The sequence below is a fragment of the Tenrec ecaudatus genome, chromosome 15 (genome assembly GCF_050624435.1).
Source record: "Tenrec ecaudatus isolate mTenEca1 chromosome 15, mTenEca1.hap1, whole genome shotgun sequence".
NCBI lineage: Eukaryota > Metazoa > Chordata > Mammalia > Afrosoricida > Tenrecidae > Tenrec > Tenrec ecaudatus.
In genome coordinates, this window is record NC_134544.1 from 115,172,038 (window position 1) to 115,178,110 (window position 6,073).

Genomic DNA, 6,073 nt, shown 5'->3' on the forward strand with positions numbered 1-6,073 from the left:
TTGTATTTCCTCAGCCATGCTGCTTCCTCTTTCCTCTACCTGGAAAACATTATTTTCAGCAAAAGTGATTGGCTGAAAAAAGGAAGTGACGCGATAGTATATCCACTGCCATCGAGTCAATGCCAACTCATGGTGACCCTATAAAACAGAGTTGAGCTGCTCCATGGGGTTTGTAAAACTGTAAGTCTTGATAGGAACAGGTAGCCTTATCTGTATCCCACTGGTGGGTTTGGACTGTTGACCTTGAGGTTAGCAGCAGCCCTATACTTAACACACACTGCCACCAGGACTCTTTAAAAGCAAATGGAGGCCTAGATGTTGTTATTGTTGGTGTTGTTCCGACTCATAGTAATTCTATATGTAGCAGAATACAACACTGGCCAGTCTACACCCTGCTCACAATCATAGTTATGCTGGAGCCTAGTGTCACAGCCACTGTGTCAATCCAGCTCTTCCTTGTTTTTGTTGACCTTCTATCGAGCATACTGTCTTTTTCAAGGGCCTGCGTTTTGCTGATAATATGTCCAAAGTACCTGAGACTAAGTCTTGCCATCCTCACTACTTACTACTTCTAAAGAGCTTTTGTATTTTGGTTGTATTTCTTCCAAGACAGATTTGTTCATTCTGTTGGCAGTACATGGCAGTGCATGACAACACTGTAATTCACATACATTAATTCTTCTCTGGGAGTCTTAATTCATTGTCCAGCTTTCACACGAATATGAAGCTATTGAAAAATACCAGGGCCAAGGAAACCACAAGTGATCTAAAATTCATGGCAATGAGGACATAGGCATGGTGGGGTTTGATCAAATGCAATTACTGAATTACTCAAGAGAAATTACTGAATTACTGAGAGGAATTACTGAAACCTGAATGGAATTCTAACATGATAATAGAACAAGAGGAAAGCAAAAAGAAATAGAAGAAAGAATTAGGAAGCAAAGGACATTTGTAGAGGTCTAAAAATAAACATGTACACATGTAAATATATTTATATATAATGATAGGGAAATACATCTATGTGCATATATTTATAGGGTTTTTTTAATTAAGGTAGCAGATGAACATTGGGCTTCTACTCAAGTACTCCCTCATCACAAGAAAACTTTGTTCTAATAACCTGACATTTTGTGATGTTCACTTTCCCAACATGATCAATGAAAACAAAATGGGTGCATAAGAAAATGTGGTGAAGAAAGCTGATGGTGCCCGGTAAGACACCAGCCTGCGTGATCATGAGGTATTGATGGAATCAGGTATCAGGCATCAAAGGCCCAGAATAAAAAGTTATATTGATGTGAATGGGGGCAGGGGAGAGTGGAGACCCAAAGCCTATCTGTAGACAATTGGATATCTCCTTACAGGGGGGGTCACAAGGAAGAGACGAGGCAGTCAGGGTGCAGTATTTCACCAATGAAACATACAACTTTCCTTCAGTTTTTTAATGTTTCCTCCTAGCCCCCCTCCCCCCCGCACTATCTTGACACCTATTCTCCCTTACAAATACCGCTAGACACTGGTACAGATAAACCCCTCAGGACCAATAATGAGAGTAGGGATACCAGGAGGGTAAGTGGAAGGTGGGGGGAGAAAGGGGGCACCCATCACAATGATCTACATATAACCCCCTCCCGGGGAGACAAACAACAGAAAAGTGGGTGAAGGGAGACAGCGGTTGGTGTAAGACATGAAAAAAATAATAATTTACAAATTATCAAGGGTTCGTGAGGGAGGGAGGATGGGGAAGGGAGGAAAAAAATGAGGAACTGATACCAAGGGCTCAAGTAGAAAGAAAATGCTTTGAAAATGATGATGGCAGCGAACTATCTGGAGGAAAAACAACGGGACCGACAGTTCGGGGGGGACTTGGGGTGGGGGGAGGTGGGGGGTAAGGAAGTGGTGTTAAAAAACACAGGGACAAGGGAACAACATGGGACCCAAAATGGTAGTGAGGGGGGAGTGGCAGGCCTGGTGGGGAATGATCAAGGGTAAGGTTGCGTATAGAAGAGGTCTAGCTGTAGCCCAGATGGGGACGGAGCATGGTAGTAGGGCAGGAGGAAAGTCAAAGGAGATGGAGGAAAGAGCTAGGAGTCAAGGGGCATTTATGGAGGTCTAGACAAAGACATGTACATGCAAATATATATATGAGAATGGGGAAATAGATCTATGTGTCTATATTTATAAGTTTAGTATTAAGGTGGCGGAAGGACCTTGGGCCTCTACTCAAGCACTTCCTCAATGCATGAATACTTTCTTTTATTAAATTGGCCCTCTACGATGCTCACTCTCCTGACACAACTGCTGAAGCCAAAGTGGGTGAACAAGTAAATGTGGTGAAGAAAGCTTATGGTGCCCGGCTATCAAAAGAGATAGTGACTGGGGTCTTAAAGGCTTGAAGATAAACAAGCGGCCATCTAGCTCAGAAGCAACAAAGCCCACATGGAAGAACACACCAGCCTGTGTGATCACGTGGTCCCTAAGGGATCAGTTATCAGGCATCAAAGAACAAAAATCATATCATTGACCGCACACCTCCATGATACGATCGCTGAAGACAAACGGGTGCATAAGCAAATGTGGCGAAGAAAGCTGATGGTGCTCGGCTATCAAAAGAGATAGTGTTTGGGGTCTTAAAGGCTTGAAGATAAACAAGCGGCCATCTAGCTCAGAAGCAAAAAAGCCCACATGGAAGAAGCACACCAGTCAGTGCGATCATGAGGTGCCAAAGGGGCCAGGTATAAGGCATCATGCAAAAAATAACTAAATAAATATATATATATATATACCATATATATATATATATATATATACACCATATATATATACCATAGTGAATGAAGGGGGAAGTGCAGAGTGGAGACCCAAGGCCCATTTGTCGGCCACTGGAGATCCCCTCATAGAGGGGTTTAGGAGAGGAGATGGGTCAGTCAGGGTGCGATGTAGTACCGATGAAGAAAACAGCTCTCCCCCAGATCCTGGATGCTTCCTCCCACCAACTACCATGATCCGAATTCTACCTTGCAGGACTGGATAGAGCAGAGGTTGTACACTGATGCAGATAGGAGCTGGAGGCACAGGGAATCCAGGGTGGATGATGCCTTCAGGACCAGGGGTGTGAGGGGCAATACTGGGAGGGTAGAGGGTGAGTGGGTTGGAAAAGGGGAACTGATTACAAGGATCCACATGTGACCTCCTCCCAGGGAGACAGATAGCAGAGAAGGGGGGGGAAGGGAGACTCCGGATAGGGCAAGATATGACATAAAAATAATCTATAAATTATCAAGGGCTCATGAGGGAGTGGGGAGCGGGGAGGGAGGGGGAAAAAAGAGGACATGATGCAAAGGGCTTAAGTAGAGAGCAAATGCTTTGAAGATGATTAGGGCAAAGAATGTACAGATGTGCTTTATACAATTGATGTATGTATATGTATCGATTGTGATAAGAGTTGTATGAGCCCCTAATAAAATGTAAAAAAAAGAAAATTATGATGGCAGCATAGGTACAAAGGTGCTTGACACAATGGATGGATGTATGGATTGTGATAAGAGCTGTAAGAGCCCCCAGTAAAATTATTTTTAAAACGGTATGGGCTTCATTTAGAAGTACTTTAGTCTGTAAAGTGACGTCTTTGCTTTTTCACATTTGAAAAAAAAAAATTTTTTTGCAGCAGGTTGGTGTGCTTTCCAACCTGAAGGGCTTATTTTCCATCACTGCATTTGACAGTGTTCTACTACTATTTATCAGGTGTTCACTGGCCTTTTGTTTTGTTTTATTCCCCTCCCCCGCCCCCATAAGTAGATCACTATGTTCTCTGTTTTAATCGGGAAGCTACACTAGATGACCCTGCTGGTACTTGAAACACTGGTGACAAAGCTTCCAGTGTCACAGCAACATGGAAGCCACCGCAGTACAACAAGCTGACAGAAAAGTGGTAGAGGTCTGTTTATCATAAGTTTAATTATTTTGGAGCTGAAAACCAAATTAACTACCCTCATTCTCTTCCCACCTGGCGTTCTGCAAAAGGTCTCAACCCCACAATCACAATATGACTACATCATATTTTCTACTGCTGTCTAACAAAGAATGCCAACATAATCTATTATCCCTTATGGGTATATGGATCATCTGTGGGTTTCAGGATGGGCTTGAATGAGTTTTCTCCTGAATATGCAACATTTTCATTCATTCAACAAGGGTTCATTGAATACCTTCCATATTCCAAGGTCATGCTAGTTATTGAACTGAACAACCAAATGGGCTCATAGGTTTTTGTACTCATGGAGATTATAGTTTGGGAATAATTGTGGTAATATAATAGTGAAATTAAGGCATATTTAGGAATGGTATAATGTTGGCCCGGAAGGAGTTAACAGAGACTGAGGGCAGTGGACTGTTTGCATGGACACCAGGTGCCCGTCGCACCTGAGGGAAGATCTGGGCACCTGGGCTGCAAACGGCTTGGAGGCAGTTCCGGGAGGAGACCTGTCGAGGGCGCTGTGCTCCTTCCCAAGGACAAAAACCTTGAGTCTCCTGATAAGGCTGTTTGTTATGAGAACCTAGTGCTTAGTCTGTTCTCTCGTTCCTTGCGTACTTTGAGAAAGTGCCTACGTGCTTACTAACCCATGCCTTAGCTAGCTGAGAAAATACAAGACGGTGCAGGGCAGCCATCTGGGCTACGCCCAGCACAGAGGTGCAAGCCCTTCGCTGGTGGTAAACCTCATTTCCCGTGTCCGTGTCTTCATTTCTGCCCCATACTGTCACCGAACGCAACAGTATAATGAGGACTTTTCTGGCCTTAAGAAGTCCCGGTGGCCTGGTGGTTACGTGCTTATCTAAAACCGCTCTGTGAGAGGAAGATGTGACCATCGATTTCCATGAGGATTTAGAGCCTTGAAATACCATCGGGGCAGGGCTACTCGGAGTAAAATCAGCTTGTCCGTAATGGTTTTGTTTTGTGTTTGGTCACAGTGAATTGGAATGAACTGGATGATAGATGACTAAACCTAGTCTGGGTGGATAATTGTTAGTGGCTGTCCGGTGGACTCCAGCTCGTGGTGGTCCCACATGCGTAGAGTTGAACAGCATCTAAGATTTTCCAGACTGTGACCTTTCGAAAGCAGGTCACCAGGTCTGCCTTCCCATGTGCCTCTGGGTAGTTTCAAACCTCCAACCCCTTGATTAGTTGTGGAGTTCTTAGTAATTCTTTGCAACATCTAGGACTCCTTGGGAAGGCAGACAAGGCTTGAGAGAACTCACTATACGCACACATATTCAAATGGATTCTAAAAACAAATTCCCAAAAGAGATCCACACTGAAGCAATCACTACCATTCGTTTCCATTTTATATTTAATTTGTGCTATGTGTAGTTGTGTAAGAACTATAGTAAGTTACGTGTAGAATAGCGTTGAACATGTACATGTGCTTAGGTATCAGTACAATCAAATAGAATAGTGCTTCAAAGCTATGCATAAAATTGTCAGTGGCTTCTTCTCCAAAGTGGTGAGCCAAGTCTAGCTTGTGTTGGAATTGTGGAGCTGGATAAGAATACTGAAAGTACTATGTACTGCTAAACGGGTAGAGCTATCTGTATTGGAAGATGTACAGCCAGAGCGCGCCTTAGAGGCCAGGTGGCAAGGTTTCACCTCACTAATTTGGACATGAGAAGGGGTACCCAACCAAAAAATGGAATTTTTTTCAAAGCTATGTACTTATTTATTTTTTTTTTACAAAACAACCTTATCACCTTCAAAGTACTCTCTGTTACACTTAACACATTTGTCAACTCTGCAGTTCCACTCTTGGAAACATTTTCCAAACTCATCTGTTTGGATGGCTGACAGCATCTCCCTCTTTTTTTTTCCTTCACCTCTTCTATGTTGTCAAATTGCAGACCTTTCATGTCCCTCTTCATTTGGAGAAGCTAAAAGATGTCTCACAGAGCAAGGTCAGGTGAGTTAAGTGCGTGGCTGCTTTTTTTCCCAAAACGGGCACGCTGAGATGGCTGTGGGAGCAGGTGCATTGTTGTGATGGCAACAATAGGTCCCTGTCTGCCACACATCAGGCCTTTG